We start from the raw sequence: 20,327 nt of genomic DNA on the forward strand, positions 1-20,327 counted from the left end.
CATTCTAAGGAGTTCTGCTAATTTCTCTGGTCTGATCGTCTTCTTCCAAATTTCGATTGCTAGTGGACATTCTCGAAATAGGTGATTTATTGTTTCGTCATTTAAGTCGCATAATTCACACTTACCATTCGTGTGTTATCCGCTACTCGTGATTGCACCTCTTATCGGACTGAAGATACTATTTTTTTTCTCCATTTTCTATTATTATTTATATTATTATTATTATTATTTTATTTTTATTAAAATTATTATTACAAACGGGCCAAGTTTGGCCCAACCCAATAACCCAAATACAGTGGCCCAAACCTAAAGGCCCAAATATGTAACCCTAAACCCGTTTAGGGTTTGTATATAAGCCCCAGCCGCCATCAGCTATCCACCGTTGGATCTGGCATGATCCAACGGTCCAAAGACCTCCAGATGCAAACCCTAGGGTATGATACCCTAGGGCCACGTCCCAGCCGCCGCTTTTGTTGTCTCCACCGCCACGTTCAACGCCGCTCAGTCGCTGCCACGAAGCCTCCAGAAGAATTGAAGAGAACCGTCCACGTTGAGGGCTACGTTGAGTCACCACCTACGGTTTGGTGACTCACCGAACTCCACCCTTAGGATCGGTCCGAGACAAGCGCCGGTGATGGCTATAAAGCCATCACCCAACCTGCAAAGAAAAAAACGGCAACCAACAGAAAGAAAAAAAAAACAACAAACAAGAAAAAAAACGAGCAAACCATCAACCACAAACACCAAAATAAGCAAAGAGAAGAGCGAGAGAAACTTACCGGGAAAGACAACGCCTTGATCGGAGTCACCACCGGCCTCCAAACGTCACCAAAAACCTTCGAAAAACGAAGGTATTTTTCCTAGATTTGCTCCGATCGGGAGCTATTTAAAACAAAGGAACACTGGAACCGTCATTAGGACGGTCCGATCTACGTTGTGGTATAAAAATAAATTTTTCCGGCGGTGGCCGGCGGTGGGAATTACGGCGGCAGACGGCTGCCGTCCGGTAGCCGGCTTCCCTCTGATGAGGGAAGCTAGAGAGAGACGAGAGAGAGTTTTAACTCTCTCTGTTTAGAGAGAGGAGAGAAATTGAGAAATGAGAGCTGGCCCTTCGGGCCAGCCGATTATGGGACTTAAATAGCCCTTCTCAAACGACGTCGTTTTGGGGAGGGCTATTTGTGTAATTTTTAAATGTTAAACCCTGTCCATAGTCCCTCTATTTTATATGTTTTACATTTTAGTCACTGAATCAAGTTTATGTTCCTTTTAATTTGGTCTATACATTTTATTTATTTATATTTTAGCCCTTAACTGTAATTATAAATATTTTAGATAAAATACGTATTTAGTCCATTAGTTTTAATAATTAATATTTTAATCCCGAAGTATATATTTTTAAGTTATTTTAATTTGATATTCAAATTTTATATAAATTTTATTTTAGTCACCAAATTAATAAATAATGAAAATAGCATGTTTAATCCCCGTATTTTTAAATAATTAATTACGAATTAGGTATTTAATTTTATTAGATTATAATTTAGTCACTAATTTTAAATATTTTCATTTATTATAAAGTTTTACTGCTTTTAAATATATAGTTCTAATTTTATTTTTATTATTGATTATATATGTTTTAATTTTACTTGTTTATATTTTTATAATTATATAGTCATATAAATATATATATAATAAATAATAATTTATATTTTTTACATAAATTATTTTTATCATATTTTAATATTTATTTATTTTTCAATATCGAAGAAAAGGGCAGTCTTAATACAACTGGATGTTCTATTCTGGTATTTTAAAATTAAATATTATAAAAAAATTATTATTTAATTTTATTTAAATTATTATATTGTTAATATTTATTAATATCGAAAAAAAGAGTTGTCTTAAGGTACCTAGAAGTCATTTTCTGATATTTCTAAATAAATATTTTATTTATAAATATATATAAATTAATATTTTTCTCATAATCACAATTTTGAAATAATAGGATTATAAATTAAATATATTTTGAATTTTTAAATTTCTAATAATAGAGACAATTTCTAATTAAAAAGTACCCAATTTGGGCGTTGTAGGGGTGCTAATCCTTCCCTAAACGTAACTGACCACGAATCCCTTTTTATTATTAAAAAGAACGAATTTTTGGTTAAAACGCAGATCAGTTTATCTTTTAATCGATGTTTTCTTAAAAACTCTTTTAAAAGATGATTTTTAGGTATTCGACCTACCTAATCCAAAAGGCCGATGGCGACTCCCAAAATATTTTTTAAAAAAAATCAAAATCATTAATTTATTCACATCACTTTTCCCGTCAAGTAAAATTTTGTGCCCGGACGAAAACCGGTTACGACAGCTTGGCGACTCCGCTGGGGACCGTCAAACTTTAAAACCAATTATTAATTGTCTCTATCAATTAAAAAATTAAAAATTCATATATTTAATTTTTAATTCTTTCTTTTCAAAATTTTTATATATATTTTTATTATTTTCATAATATTTATATTATTTTATTAATGATTTATTTTTTTTTCAAGTATTAAATTTTATTATTTATTGTCTGTCAGAGGTTTGAACATTTCTCCTCACACACCACACTTGCATTGCATAACATAAAGCTCTATAATCGAGTTTGTCCCTTTTAAGTGGGAGTGAAAGCGACATCTTCGTGAGAATTTATTCTCCGTGTCAGACCTAGCAAGTAACTTTTGGGGTTCATATGCTCTATGTCTTCGTGAGAATTTATTCTCCGTGTCAGGCATAGAGAAGTGTATCCCCTCGAATTGAACTTGATCCACTTTAGTCTGTGATGGACTAGGATTGAGGGTTAACAGCCCAAGGGGGCACTAACAAAGACAGTTCGAGTACCCTTACTCCTAGAACTGAAACCCTGCATATAATAAACCCTAGAAACTCTTCCGATCTGAAGCCATGCCAAAATTTTGTCCAAAATAGGTGTACACACAGGAGAAATGAATTCTAACTTTCTTTTTAATTTATTTATTTTCTTACTGATTAAATTACATGTGAATTTAAATTATTTAAATTATGAAAAAAGCATGTTTAAATAAAGATATTTAGGTAGACATTATTATCAAATTATTTCTCCTTTATTATGTAAACTAATTTATTTCTTTTATTTCTTCTGTTTGCATGGCATCATACAGGATAAAAGGTATTGATCCTCGTGTTAATTGTCTCATTGGAAAATCTTCATCCATGGATAAAAAGTGTTCAAATCAAATAGTCCTAAATTCAGAAGTAAGACAGTGGGCCGAGGACTTACAAAAACAAGGAGGAGACAGTCTGCAGGATAACTATATATCTGACTTGGCCAGTTATGCTCCAGTTTCGCTAAAAAGAAATGATATGCAAGATTTGCGAAGCATTTGGGAAAGTTGGGACTCAAACAAAAAGCTGTAGTTTTATCAGACTTACGGAGACATCCCATATTTACTCTATGTTGAAGTTGATGATGACTTACTTCGAGCCCTAATTCAATTATGGAATCCAGGGTACAATTGCTTCACTCTCAATAAAGAGGACTTGGTCCCTACTATTGAAGAATACACAACTTTGCTACATATAGAAGGGGCTTTGGAAAATCAAATTTATTCAAAGTCAATTAAAACTCAACCCTTTCGAGTTAAATTAGCAAGGATTGCTGGAGTACGAGAGGAATGGGTGGTATCCCGTACAAAATAAAAGGGCGAAAGCGAAGGCATTGCTTGGACCAACATTAAAGAACTTATTCAGAGTCATCCAGACATTAAAGTACGATTCGATCTATTTGCCCTGGGTATGTATGGTATGGTCATCTTCCCAAAAGTATTGGGATATATTGAAGCTGCAGTAGTAGATTTGTTTGAGCAGCTACCAAAAAAGATTAATCCTGCTTCTGCAATTCTAGCAGAGACTTTCAGATCGTTAAATGCTTGTAGAAAGCTAGGAGGTGGACGATTCTCAGGGTGTACTCAATTGTTATATGTTTGGATCCGTAGCCATTTCTGGAGGACAGAAAAGGTTTCATACCGGCGCTTTAATACGGATTACTCACCATTAAAAGAATTTCTGGAGCAAGAATGGCCAAAAGAAATTAAGAAAGATATGTGGATTAATGCCTTTCGAAATCTGTAAAGCAATGACATTGTTTGGCGAGCCCCGTGGCAAATCCAAAGAGAATTCTTTTACAAATGTGGTGATTACAACTGGATAATGCTGCTCGGATTGTGGAGAGGAATTGGATATGCGCCACTTCTGGTTATAAGACAGTATGAAGGTCGTCAATTTGTACCTGTCACTGCTGGATTACATTCATCTGAGTTCGCATTCCACAACAAAAATTATAAAAGAAATATCATGGAAGCCTTTACAGCTTGGAAAACAACTTTTTGTATCCGAGCTAAAGCAGCAAAAGAAATGCTAACTCCTGATTATGAGGAATGGAGATCTGTCAGGAAAAATGAAAATATTCCTCTACCAGACCAAACTGAGGATATCTCTATGGAAGATCACATTAAGGTGGTTCCATCAGAGATTGAAATCCTGAGAGCTGAGTTTGAAGCAGAAAGAGAAGATTGGTCAAGAGAATTAGAGCAAATGAGACGAGACAAAGCTATGTTGGGTGTTGACATTGACTTTCATTCATCATAATGTGCAATGTTGAGAGAAAACAAAGAAAAAGTTAATGGTGAATTCAGAGCATTAAATAAAAATTACCAGGCGTTATATAAATCCCGGAAAGTATCAGGACCGAGCCGATCAACAGTACAGATGACCAGAGAATTGAACATCGAGAAAAGTCGAGTTGAAGATCTGAAAGGAAAGAATAGACGTCTACACAAAAGCCTTGAGAAAGGAAAGCAAAAAATGGAAGATTTTGAGGTTGACAGAAGAGAGCGAATTATAAAACACAAAGCTGAACATCGCGAGATCATGAATAAAATGCAAAGAGAAAGGGATCAAGCCAAAGATTTAGAAGAGATGAAGATTGATATTCTTGATAAATTTGAGGGTGAGAAAAATATCATGTTCAAGGGATTTGAATCTAAAATGAACCATCTAATTGCCGAACTTGAAGTCAGAGGCCAAAGGATTGAAGAGTTCAATGTTGAAAAAGAAAAATGGGAGCTGGAAAGAAAGAATTTCAACACCAAACTTGAGGTAGAGCAAGAAGTGGCTAGCAATTGGATGCAAAGATGCAGACACAAAAATGTTCAAATCCAGAAGCTTAATCAAAGGAAGCAAGAAGCACGAACAAAACTTGAAGAAGATCTGTATCAGTCTAGAAACAAAAACTCAGAGTTCAATGCTTACATCTTGCAACTTGAAGAGTCATTATTTCAAGAAAAGGTTCGTCTAGGACCTAGTGATCTCAAAGAAAGTAATGAGGAAAGTGCTTCACTGCGAAGAAGCATTAGAGATCTTGAAAAAACTCTGCACAATTGTCAAGTCAGAATCACTGAGTTGGAGCAAACTCTCGAAGGAACTAAAGAACAATGGCAAAAATCAACTGATTTCTATGTAGAAAGAAGTGAAGAAAGAAGTAATATGGTATTCGAGGCCATGGTACAAATGAGTGAAGTTGCTAGATATATTGGGGAACTAGCTGTTGAAGCAAAAATAATTGAGCATCACGTTGATCCAGTTTCTAAATTCGGAAAGAAGGTGTCATGGCTAATGAAAGAAATTATAGAGCTTAATAGGAAAGCTACGCCTTATCTGTAGTTATGAACTATTAAAAAACTTTTGTATGCCGATGAAAGTTGTTCTATGACAGTTAACTTTTTGGGATCAATACCTTTTTGCATACATACATTCCGCATACATTCATTATTCATTGCATTATTTTCATTATTTTTATAACAATAGTTAATTAAAATTTAAAAAAAATAATATCAAAAGAATTTTCAATCGCAGTTATTCTGGCCAAAAGAGAAATACAACATCACTACGGTACTAGACAAGCTACTAAGAGAATTATGGAGGATAAAATACAACATATTGAGGAACAGCATAATAAAGAACAAGCAGAGATGAGAATGAAGCTAGAGAAAATTGAAGCCAGTATTGCAAACTCACAAGACAGCATGATGCAGAAAATAGAAGACATGTTTAAAAGGCAGGCTATCATTGGAAAAATGCATGAAAATCCTGTATCTTTCGACCAAGAACCTATGTATCCTCTAGGTTTCCCACCAGAACCAATTTATCATTCTGGTACTACACCTATACAAATCAATGCCCGCACATCAGTATTTCAAGAAGCCAAACCACATGAAAATCGACAAGTGGATCCTGCATCTTCAAGCAAAAATCCACTTATATCAGATGTGAAAATAGGGGATTTTAATGCTGAGCATCTAATCCCAGATTTGAATGAGCTGAATGAGAAAGAAAAAATAAATGAAGAATTGACCAGACAGATCAAGAGCTTAGAAGAACGAATGAAATCCGTGGAAATAACTGAATCATTCTATGGGTTTGACGCTAGTGAGTTGAGTTTGGTTCCAGACCTAATCCTCCCCATCAAGTTCAAAGTTCCCGAATTTGATAGATATGATGGTACCACATGCCCTTCATCCCACATTACTATGTTTTATGGCAGAATATGTGAAAGACGAGAAATTGTTAATTCACTGCTTTCAAGATAGTTTGACAGGACCAGCCTTAAAATGGTATACTCAATTGACCAAAGCCAACATTAGATCCTGGAAAGATCTGGCTAAAGCATTCCTAGAGCAGTACCGCCACGTAACAGACATGGTCCCTGATAGATGGACTCTCCAAAATTTAGAGAAAAAGAATAACGAAACGTTCAAACAGTATGCTCAGAGATGGCGTGACACGGCAGCCCAGGTTCAACCACCTTTGTCAGAAAAAGAGGCCACCGTAATATTTGTCCATACGTTAAAAGCTCCCTATTTAAATCATCTAATGGGGAATGCAACCAGAAATTTTACAGATTTGGTCATTTCTGGAGAACTTATTGAAAATGTCTTGAAAAGTGGTAAAATTGAATCAAATGAGGGGTCTAGTTCCAAAAGACCTATGTACCGAAAAAAGGAGAATGAAGTCAACAATGCAAACTCTTACAACAAAGATTCATCGAAAAGTGTTACAATAACCCAGCCAAGGGTTAAGAAAGAAGAAACAAACATTAATCGAGCAGAGTCTAGAGGATCTCGAAAGGAAAATGAAAGGTTGTCTTTTACACCTTTATCAGTACCCTATGCTGAGATCTATGATTCGTTGTTAAAAGCAGATGTCATACGACCCTATCCTTTGGTTCCCATGCAACCACCATTCCCTCCATGGTATGATGTAAAGGCACACTGTGTTTACCATGAAGGAATTACGGGTCATTCTATTGAAAACTGTTTGGCATTCAAAAGGGTGGTTCAAAATTTGATCAATACTGGAAAGTTGGAATTCAATTCACCATCTACATCAAATCATCCATTGCCAAATCATGCAGATAAAAACGTGAATGCAATTCAGGAAGAGAACGGAAAGAAAGCAAAAACTGACATTTCTGAAATTAAATCTCCTTTTGTTTGGATATTTCAACAACTCTCTTTAGCCGGTATAATTCCACAATAATTCAGGCCAAAGCATAATGAAGGCAAGAATTATTGTGAATATCATCAAGAGAAGGGGCATAAAATTCAATTATGTCCTGAGTTTAGGGATTTGTTGCAAAAATTGATGAATAACAGAGAGATATAATTCTTTGAAGAAGAATCAGGGAAAAGAGAAGATGATGTTTGCTCATCAGATGATTCTAAACCTAATCAAAGAACAAGTGATCCTGTGATCATTAATGTGAAATCATCTACAGTGATTCCTGCACCAACAAAGCCGAAAGTAGTTATCATAACTCCTTTACTATTTCCATACAAGGATACCCGTAGGGTACCTTGGAATTATACTACTAATGTTTCAATGGTAGGAGGATCTGTTTCTCTAGAAAAAACAGAAGAGAAAATACAGAGTCTGGATTCGACGTCTGAGACAGTGAGTGAAGTCGGATTCTTTACAAGAAGTGGGAGATGTTACTCTCCCGAAACATCCAATGCATCAGAACAGGTGAAAGCAAAAGGAAAAGCCATGGTAATACCCCAAAAGGTATTTGATGATGAATCCCCTCCAGCATTCAATGAGCCTGTAACAGAAAAACAAGCGCAAGAATTTTTGAAATTCCTGAAACATAGTGAGTAGAGTGTGGTTGAACAACTACACAAACAACAAGCGAGAATTTCTATTCTTGATCTATTGATGAATTCAGAAGCACACAGAATGCTTTGATGAGAATGCTTAATCAAGCTTTTATCCCTGAAGATATATCCCTCAATAAACTTGACAGAATTGTGGGACATATAGCCGCTGACAATTACATAACGTTCATGGATGATGAAATACCTGAAGGCGGAATGGGGTCAGTAAAAGCTTTGAATATCACTACACATTGTCATGGTCATGTTTTGCCAGGAGTATTGATTGACAATGGATCCACTCTCAACTTGATCCCTTTAGTCACACTTCAAAGAATGCCTGTGGATAAATCACACATGAAGAGTTATCAGAATGTAGTGCGAGCTTTTGATGGTACTCAAAAAGAGGTGCTTGGGAAAATGGAAATATCGTTTTTAATCGGACCAGTCGTGTACAATATTGACTTTGTGGTGATGGACATCCACCCTACATATAATTGTTTATTAGGGAGGCCATGGATTCATTCAGTAGGAGCCGTTCCTTCTTCATTACATCAGAAATTAAAATTCGTTGTTGATGGACAACTAGTATGCATAGGAGCTGAAGAAGAAATCATTGCGTCTATAACAAGTGATGTTCCATATATTGAAACCAATGATGATGCTCTCGAATGTTCTTTCCGAGCTTTTGAATTTGTCAATGCAACCTTTATTGCAGAAGGAAGCAAAATTCCATATCCCAGATTATCTGATTGCACTAAGATGACGGTACGACAAACTTTAGGCATCGGAGCTAAAGCTGGGAAAGGTTTAGGAAAGAATCTTTAAGGGATTTCAGTTCTTGTAAGTATAAAAATGAAGAAAGATCGTTTTGGGCTTGGATTTAAGCCCAATTTTCAGCAAAAGAACAAAGAGATGAAAAGAAGGTGTGAAAACAGAAAGGCAAGGTTGAAAGGAGAAGAAATCCTTTGGGAACACATGTTTTTCCCATAGTTAAAGACCACATTCAGATCAGGGGGAACAATTAATGTAGAACAATAGCTTATTGAGGCCTTTAAAGAATAAAAGTTGACGAAAGATCAAAGCATAGTTGAAGAAGCTATGAATGGATTATTTATCAACATGATCATAAATGACAACAAGACTGGCAAATACTTGGATAGGATTCGCCCATGTTTTCCTGGAGAAACACTCAACAATTGGACCACTGAAGACCTTCCTGTAGTTTTTAATATTAACACATAGTAATATTCAGAACTAATCTTTATGTTTAGCCCAAGAGTATGAAAACTTTTTGTTATCTTGTAAAGGAAATTATGTTAAGTTCACCTAATATTAAATATAAGAAATTTTCTTTAACATTTTCATATGGCAATCATTCTTTACATTTTCTTACATTTTTACATTTATTTCATAAATTTACTATATTCTTTCGGAAATATGTCCGACTTAAATTTGCAGGTGTCACAATGTTAATAGCATGTTTATTCCTAAATTTAATCGAGAGATAAATTTAGAGCAGCCCATATGTCTGGAGGAAATCAATGAGTGTGAGGATGAACTGGAATGTGATGTTCCTACTGAATTATTAAGACTGGTAGAAGAAGAAGATAAACAAATTCTACCTCACAAAGAAGAGATTGAAACTGTAAATCTGGGAACATATGAAGAAATAAAAGAGGTGAAAATTGGTACTACTCTGACAATCCAGATAAAACAAGAATTGATAAATCTCCTTCAAGAGTTCAAAGATATCTTCGCCTGGTCTTATCAAGATATGCCTGGTTTGAGTACAGATATAGTGATGCACAAGCTTCCAATCAATCCAGAATATAAACCGGTCCAACAAAAGCTCAGGCGAATGAGGCCAGAATGTTGTTACAGATCAAAGAGGAAGTGATGAAACAGATTAATGCAGGTTTCCTACAGGCAGCCAAATACCCAGAATGGGTAGCCAACATTGTTCCCGTACCAAAGAAAAATGGGAAAGTTCGAATGTGTGTGGATTACAGAGATCTCAACAAAGCTAGTCCGAAAGATAGCTTTCCATTACCCCACATAGACACCTTGGTGGACAATACTGCAGGACACGCATGGTTTTCATTCATGGATGGCTTTTCAGGATATAATCAGATAAAAATGAATCCCGAAGACATGGAAAAAACAACATTTGTAACCATGTGGGGCACATTCTGCTATAAAGTGATGCCATTTGGATTGAAAAATGCAGGGGCAACGTATCAAAGAGCCATGGTAACTTTGTTTCATGACATGATGCACAAAGAGATTGAAGTATATGTAGATGACATGATTGCCAAATCCCGAACTGAAGAAGAACATATTCAAAATTTGAGAAAGCTTTTCCAGAGATTGAGGAAGTATCAATTAAAGCTCAACCCCGCTAAATGCACTTTTGGGGTAACTTTCGGGAAATTTTTGGGATTTGTGGTCAGCAAAAAAGGAATCGAGATTGATCCAGATAAAGTAAAAGCAATTCAAGATCTTCCACCACCCAATACAAAAAAAGAAGTTCGAGGCTTTTTGGGAAGATTAAATTATATATCTCGGTTCATTTCTCAATTAACTGACAAATGTGATCCAGTGTTCAAATTACTTCGAAAGAACAATCCTGAAGTCTGGAATGATGAATGTCAAGAAACTTTGGATATTATTAAGAAATATTTATCCAATGTCCCCATTTTAGTATCACCAATGCCTGATAGACCATTAATTCTCTACTTGACAGTCTTTGAAAATTCGATGGGATGTGTACTGGGACAGCATGATGAATCTAGAAGAAAAGAAAAAGCTATTTATTATCTGAGCAAAAAATTTACTGATTGTGAAATTCGATATCCACCAATACAAAAATTATGTTGTGCTTTGGTGTGGGCTACTCGAAGACTCAGACAATACATGTTATATCATACTACTTGGTTGATATCCAAACTTAATCCTTTGAAATTCTTAATGGAATCACCAGCTTTGACAGGCAGAATGGCTAGATGGCAGATGTTATTATCCGAGTTTGATATTGTATATGTCAACCAAAAAGCGATAAAAGGAAGTGTCATAGCTGATTTTCTGGCCAGTCGTGTATCAAATGATTATCAGCCTTTGAGTTTCAATTTTCCAGATGAAGATTTGTTGTGCATATCCATGAATGAAGAAGTCGGAACAAATGATGCATATGCATCTTAGAAGCTTTACTTTAACGGAGCATCCAACGCCTTGGGACGAGGAATCGGGGCAGTGTTAATTTCTCCAGAAAATATTTATTATCCCTTTACAAGTAGACTTGAGTTTTTTTTGCACCAATAACATGGCAGAATATGAAGCTTGTGTCATGGGATTGAAAGCAGCTATAGAAAGAAAAATCAAATGTCTCAAGATATATGGAGATCCATCGTTAGTGGTGTATCAATTACGAGGTGAATGGGAAACAAAAGATCCCAAATTGTTGGAATACCGAAATTTTACCCTCGAATTAGTGAAAGAATTTGAGAGAGTCACCTTCAATTATCTTCCTCGAGAAGAAAATCAAATGGCAGATGCTTTGGCTACAGTAGCTACTAAGTTTCAGGCAACTAAGAAAGTTGATATGATGCCAATCAAAATGCAAGTATATGAAATTCCTGCACATTGTTATAGTGTGGAAGAAGAGGTAGATGGTAAACCATGGTATTATGATATCCTGCAATATATCAAAAATCAAAGTTATCCACAAAATGCATCTGAAATTGATAAAAGAACCTTGAGAAGAATGGCTGCTGGATATTTTCTTGATGGCGAGATTATGTATAGAAGAAGCAATGATCAAATGCTATTGAGATGTTTAAATACCAGCGAAGCCAGAAGCATCATTGAGGAAGTACATAGTGGAATATGTGGAACACATGCAAATGGTCTTTCCATGGCTAGAAAAATAATGAGATATGGATATTATTGGGCTACCATGCACACAGATTGCATTGATTATGCAAGGAAATGTCATAAATGCCAGATATATGCAGACAAGATTCATGTACCCCCATCTCCTTTACATGTAATGACAGCACCCTGGCCATTTTCTATGTGGCGAATAGATGTCATTGGGGCAATCACACCAAAAGCATCGAATGGACATTGCTTCATCCTTGTGGCAATTGATTATTTTACCAAATGGGTTGAAGCTTCTTCATATGCCAATATTAAGAGGTCCACAGTCTGCAAATTCATAAAGAAAGAGATAGTTTGCCGGTATGGCCTATCAGAAAGGATCATTACAGATAATGCTCTGAACTTGAACAACAAAATGATGACCGAACTTTGTGCATAGTTTAAGATCAAACATGCAAACTCAGTGGCATATCGTCCAAAGATGAATGGGGCAGTTGAAGCAGCAAATAAGAACATCAAGAGAATCATTACAAAGACCACTGAAACTTACAAAGATTGGCACGAGAAGTTACCTTTTGCTTTATATGCATACCGAACTACTGTTCGAACATCTACTGGGGCAACACCTTTTTCTTTAGTCTACGGGATGGAAGCAGTCTTACCAATTGAAGTTGAGATTCCATCTTCGAATGTTGAGAGAAACAAAATTGGATGAATCTGAATGGATCCAAGCTAGATTTGATCAATTGAACCTTATTGAGGAGAAAAGATTGAAAGCTATTTGCCATGGACAGATGTATCAGAAACGGATGATGAAGTCTCATGACAAGAAAGTACATCCAAGAGAATTCCAAGAGGGTGATCTAGTACTAAAAAAATCTTGCCTATACATAAAGATTTCCGTGGGAAATGGATGCCTAATTGGGAAGGGTCATACGTTGTAAAAAAGGCCTTTTCCGGAGGAGCGTTGATCTTGGCAGAAATTGATGGAAAATTCTGAAAAATCCAATAAACTCGGATTCTGTCAAGAAATATTATGCTTGAAGAAAAAAAAGAGAAAAAAGGGGGTCAAGATGAAAACTCGAAAAGGGCATCTTGTAGCCAAATGAAGGATTTGAGTTGAAAACCTGAATGGGCGGCTCAAATGAATATTGATATTAGGCATCTGGCAATTGAACCCTCTTAAGATTTTGATAGTTTGGGAGAAACTTCACATCTACAAGCATTTTGACAACATTTGAGATCTTCCAGACAAAAGCTTACATCAGTACTCTAAATTGTGTCAATTTGATTAATTTAGAAATACTTATGCTAATAATTTGTTGAGTCACTTGAATTTTTATCATTCCTATGCTTGCCATAACTTTGAATACGATTCTATCTATTTATTAATAAATTCCAAGTTTATTTTCTTTAAATTCAATTTATTTGAGATTCAATTTATTTTCGAAAATTCAATTTATTCTTTTATTTTGTAAATGGATTAACATAATTTTGAAATAAGTTAAAGATTTCTGAATATCACTTTATGTTAATACTTTTAAAGACATGGAATACAAAGTAAGCAAATTATCACCATCATAGAGTTATTTGGAAATGGAACAAGAAGAAATCTGTTCTCAATTGGCAGATTATGAATATAGCCCTTTTCAGTGTAGCAGCATGAAAATGCTTCGAATCTACAAATTCTGGCTCTACATCGAATAAGTATTGTGATATTACAGTCCAAACATTAACTGGAGCAAGTACCACGTTATCATAGTAGAAATAAGAAGACCCAATAGCATCTTCTGGAAGTGTTCTTTGAGTTATCTGATCTGATTTGGTATGAACCCAAAAACCAATCATTGGATTTGAAAGATGAATTTGCTCATAGTAGAAATAAGAAGACCCAATAGCATCTTCTGGAAGTGTTCTTTGAGTTATCTGATCTGATTTGGTATGAACCCCAAAACCAATCATTAGATTTGAAAGATGAATTTGCTCATAGTAGAAATAAGGAGACCCAATAGCATCTTCTGGAAGTGTTCTTTGAGTTATCTGATCTGGTTCGGTAGGAACCACAGAACCAATCATTAGAATTGAAAGATGAACTGCATGATCGTCTTCATTAAGAAGCTTCTTTTCAAGCTTCCTCTGTTTTTTTTAAGAAAATCATAGCCCAAGTTTCGCCTTTTCTTGTAATTGGGATCATTGTATAATGGCATCCTATCTTTTACCGGAAGAAGTGTATCAGCAACCTTAGCAATTTGAGCAGCACATATAAAATCTGTCAACTCTGCAATTGATGAATCAGGATTATATATCCATGGCTATTGAAGACATAGCATTTGAGTATCCCATTTTCGTCAAGTATAAACAGTTTACTCTCCTCATCAGAATCAGAATTCAAGATTTCCTCGGTATCAAAAGAACTATCAATATCTGTGAAATCATCTTGAAAGATCACTTCATAATCAGATGAGTTGTTATCAGAATCAAAATGTTGCATGAGTGCGAGCTTTTCAAGAGCCTATACTATTGAGTTTTATTCTCAAGTGGTTTTTTGACATTATGCAAAAATTCAGGCATATCTACATCTACACTCTTCAAGGATGATAGATTTCTCCATTTGAAGAAGAAAGATTTATTGGATTTCAACACAACTGAAGAAATACTAAGTTTACCAATTTGAAATCAAATAAAAATAAACTTAACATTCATGCATCATATTAAGGCATTTGCAAAAATAAGTGTATTTTCATTCATTTTATCCATGTTGAATTTTGATAGGAATTTCAAAGATTTTAGCAAAAATTTAAATCCATCATTCAATGGATCATCAACATTTCCAGTTCGAGTTCATAATGAGAAGAACTCATCTGAAGAAAGAAGAATTTGTTCAACCTTTTGCTCAAATTCATCATTCAATGGATCAGCGTTACCAGAAGTTCATAATGAGAAGAACTTATCTGAAGAGAAAGAAGAAGTTCATAATGAGAAGAGCTTGTTCAAATTTTTTTTTTTTGCTTGACTCTATCACAGAAGAAGATAGATCAGCATTAACATTTCCAGTTCGAGTTCATAATGAGAAGAACTCATCTGAAGAAGGAAGAAGAAGTTCATAATGAGAAGAATTTGTTCAACCTTTTGTTTGAATTCATCATTTGATGGATCAACATTGCCAGGTAGAGTTCATAATGAGAAGAAATCGTCATCTGAAGAAGAAGAAGAAATTCATAATGAGAAGAATTTGTTCAACCTTTTGCTAAATCCATCACTTGATGGATCAGCTTTTCCAGAGAAAGTTCATAATGAGAAGAACTCATCTGAAGAAGAAGAAGTTCACAATGAGAAGAGCTTGTTCAACCTTTTGCATAATTCTATCACAGAAAGAGATAGATTAGCATCAACCTTTCCAGAGAAAGTTCATAATGAGAAGAACTCATCTGAAGAAGAAAGAAGAAGTTCATAATGAGAAGAGCATATTCAACCTTTTAAATGACTCTATCACAGAAGGAAATAGGTCAACATCATCCCCAGCGGAAAGTTCATAATAAGAAGAACTCATCTGAAGAAAGAGAAGAATTTATTCAACATCTCCATATTAATCAAGCGAATTCAAATGGATAAAAAATATTATTATCTTATCGTCTTTGCTCTATTCTTGTTAACACGAGAATGAGCAAAGAGGGGCAGCTGAAGATACTATTTTTTTTCTCCATTTTCTATTATTATTTATATTATTATTATTATTATTATTAAAATTATTATTACAAACGGGCCAAGTCTGGCCCAACCAGTAACCCAAATACAGTGGCCCAAACCTAAAGGCCCAAATATGTAACCCTAAACCCGTTTAGGGTTTATATCTAAGCCCCAGCCGCCATTAGCTATCCACTGTTGGATCTGGCATGATCCAACGGTCCAAGGACCTCCAGATGCAAACCCTAGGGTATGATACCCTAGGGCCACGTCCCAACCGCCGCTTTTGTTGTCTCCACCGCCACGTTCAACGCCGCTCAGCCGCTGCCACGAAGCCTCCAGAAGAATTGAAGAGAACCGTCCACGTTGAGGGCTACGTTGAGTCACCACCTACGGTTTGGTGACTCACCGAACTCCACCCTTAGGACCGGTCCGAGACAAGCACCGGTGATGCACCTGCAAAGAAAAAAACGGCAACCAACAGAAAAAAAACAACAAACAAGAAAAAAAACAAGCAAACCAGCAACCACAAACACCAAAATAAGCAAAGAGAAGAGCGAGAGAAACTTACCGGGGAAGACAACGCCTTGATCGGAGTCACCACCGGCCTCCAAACGTCACCAAAAACCTTCGAAAACCGAAGGTATTTTCCTAGATTTGCTCCGATCGGGAGCTATTTAAAAGAAAGGAACACCGGAACCGTCATTAGGACGGTCTGATCTACGTTGTGGTATAAAAATAAATTTTTCCGGTGGTGGCCGACGGTGAGAATTACGGCGGCAGACGGCTGCCGTCCAGTAGCCGGCTTCCCTCTGATGAGGGAAGCTAGAGAGAGACGAGAGAGAGTTTTAACTCTCTCTGTTTAGAGAGAGGAGAGAAATTGAGAAATGAGAGCTGGCCCTTCGGACCAGCCGATTATGGGACTTAAATAGCCCTTCCCAAACGACGTCGTTTTGGGGAGGGCTATTTGTGTAATTTTTAAATGTTAAACCCTGTTCGTAGTCCCTCTATTTTATATGTTTTACATTTTAGTCACTGAATCAAGTTTATGTTCCTTTTAATTTGGTCTATACATTTTATTTATTTATATTTTAGCCCTTAACTGTAATTATAAATATTTTAGATAAAATACGTATTTAGTCCATTAGTTTTAATAATTAATATTTTAGTCCCGAAGTATATATTTTTAAGTTATTTTAATTTGATATTCAAATTTTATATAATTTTATTTTAGTCACCAAATTAATAAATAAGGAAAATAGCATGTTTAAACCCTGTATTTTTAAATAATTAATTACGAATTAGGTATTTAATTTTATTAGATTATAATTTAGTCACTAATTTTAAATATGTTCATTTATTATAAAGTTTTACTGCTTTTAAATATATAGTTCTAATTTTATTTTTATTATTGATTATATATGTTTTAATTTTACTTGTTTATATTTTTATAATTATATAGTCATATAAATATATATATAATAAATAATAATTTATATTTTTTACATAAATTATTTTTATCATATTTTAATATTTATTTATTTTTCAATATCGAAGAAAAGGGCAGTCTTAATACAACTGGATGTCTTATTCTGGTATTTTAAAATTAAATATTATAAAAAATTATAATTTAATTTTATTTAAATTATTATATTGTTAATATTTATTAATATCGAAGAAAAGAGCTGTCTTAAGGTACCTAGAAGTCCTTTTCTGATATTTCTAAATAAATATTTTATTTATAAATATGTATAAATTAATATTTTTTTCTCATAATCACAATTTTGAAATAATAGGATTATAAATTAAATATATTTTGAATTTTTAAATTTCTAATAATAGAGACAATTTCTAATTAAAAAGTACCCAATTTGGGCGTTGTAGGGGTGCTAATCCTTCCCTAAATGTAACCGACCACAAATCCCTTTTTATTATTAAAAAGAACGAATTTTTGGTTAAAACGCATATCAGTTTATCTTTTAATCGATGTTTTCTTAAAAACTCTTTTAAAAGATGATTTTTAGGTATTCGACCTACCTAATCCAAAAGGCCGATGGCGACTCCCAAAATATTTTTTTAAAAAAATCAAAATCATTAATTTATTCACATCACTTTTCCCGCCAAGTAAAAATTCGTGCCCGGACAAAAATCGGTTACGACACGGACCATTGTCTCTTATCTTATGGTCAGGTTGTCAATATTACTATCGACTTCATCCCTAATTTTTTGACCTTCCTCTTACCGGCGATGACAATGAAAAATGCCCTTTTCCTCTCAAGATGTGCCTTCTAAACAATAGATACATCATTTTCTCCTTTAACAATCATTTTCTAAATCTCATCGTCTCCCATTGCATCCCTGCTCGAGGCACAAAATTCTCTATCGTTCGCAAGAGCGACTATTGGTGGATGTTTTACATCCAACATAGTCTTAAGCTTCACCTCGCTAATATGATCTTCAACGATATCGTAATTGTCATCAAATCAAAGGCTCGACCGAACCTTGTCTGAGATGTACCTTAGTCAGTTGTTTGAGCTTCTTGACATCGACACTTCTCACGAGCCCGACACGTATCCTTCCGATGAAATGACCATTGGTTGCGGCACCATTGCGAAGAAATGCTACACAGAGGAGTCCGAGGGATTCATGTATTGGGTCTATAGTCACCACGGAGTGCATATGGATGATGACCACAATGGAGATGAGTGTGTGGATGACGCTCATGACAATGACGTTGGCGAGGAGACCAAGAAAGCGACTTATGTAGACCTGACACCTCTCATGAATTTCTTTCAAGGTTTTGAGGAGAGGATGCTTTAGTCTTTTGATTCTCTCTAAGCCCATGTTGACTCCCGTTTTGATGCGATCGAGCGTCGTCAGGATGCTATTGAGGCTCGTATGATCGAGGAGTTTCAAACGGTCTAGCGTCAGCTTGACGGATTTCCATTCCCTCCATCATCACCATCTTAGTTCATGCATGCATATCATTTCATCTTTATTATTGGATTTTTAGACTTTGCCACATTTGAATATTTGACTTTGGATGTTTGATATTATGAACCTATGTCGATTTGATATTTCGGTGATTTTTATGTTGGATATTTGAATTTATATGTATTTGTTATTTTGTGATATTCATGCTTTTTGTACCTTAATGCTTATTCTTGATTCTAGCTTATTTTATTACTTTAACTCATTGTTTTATTATACTAACTTGTGAATTATTTTTTATATAATAAAAAGGGAGAAAATTAAATGTAAAATAAAAAATATTTTTCAAATTAAAATTGGAGTTTACTTTTTTTAAATTCATAAATCCTTTCATTATTTTTCTAAGGGGAACATTTTTCAAAAAGTTTTGTTATATCAAAAAGAGGGAGATTGTTGAATTAATATTTTGATATAACAATAAATTTTGGACTTAATCGAATTTATGAAAAAATTATCAAAACTAATTCATAGTCCAAATTAACTTGGAAATATGTTTTAAATGTTTTCCAACTTAGTCAAATCTTTTCAAAAATACTCAATCGTTTTCGTGCTTTAAAGTCAAGTTTCCAGGCTTTTGATATGGTCGATCCCTTTAACCAAAATATCAATCCCCTTGAAAAAAGATTGATCCCTTGGATCCCAGTAGGTTTGGGAATGATCCCTTTACAAAATGAATCTATCCCTCGAGGAAAAGGATCGATCCCTTCACCAAATCGATCCCTTCCCTTAAAGGATTGATCCCTTTTCTTGCAACGGTTGAATTATTTGAAAAATGATTGATCCCTTTCACAAAAGGATTGATCCATTGTGCGTTAAATGTTGTTTTTGATTGTATGTAACGGCTATAATGATCCCCAACGACTCTAAACAACTAGAATTAATTAAGAGTGTATAAATTGAAGGTCAAAGCTTCCCAAGGTCAACAAGAAACATATTGAAACAATCTACCAACTTCAAAATATTCATTTTTGCTTAATTTATTAAATTCTATGTTGTAAACACACGTGTGAGTTTCATTGTTTATTCTGTTCAAGTATGATTTGGGTGAGAGTTTAATTAGTGCAAACACATTTATCTTGTGACGTTTTCTCTTTGTTTGCTTTATTTGTAATTCCTCTTGTGGAAAGAGTGTAAACAAGGTTTTGAGGTATAAACTTTGTATTGTAGGTTGTTGTAAGGTTACACCTTGTCCTCAAAGGTAAGCAAATCTAGTGGATTTGAGAAATCTTTAGTATGGATGTTAAGGTAGTGGATCTAGACTTTGATTGAGAAAGTCGAATCACTCTAAATCGTTGTGCAAATTTTTTATTTTTCGATTGCTTCCACCAAAATTCTTAAAAAACCAATTTACCCCCTCTTGGAGTTATTCGGTTGATCGATAAAGCTAACAAACTCATTAATGTCTCGAGTCGAGCTCTAATTTGTGTTGGGTCAACTCGAATCAAGCTCGAGTTTGAGTTGAGTCAACTCGAGTCAATCTTTTATTGAATTTTGACCTAATCGAGTTCGATCTACTCGCGAGCTGCTTAACTCATCAAGCACTCC

The sequence above is a fragment of the Hibiscus syriacus genome, unplaced genomic scaffold (genome assembly GCF_006381635.1).
Source record: "Hibiscus syriacus cultivar Baekdansim isolate YM2019G1 unplaced genomic scaffold, ASM638163v2 tig00110963_pilon, whole genome shotgun sequence".
In the NCBI taxonomy this organism is placed as follows: Eukaryota; Viridiplantae; Streptophyta; class Magnoliopsida; order Malvales; family Malvaceae; genus Hibiscus; species Hibiscus syriacus.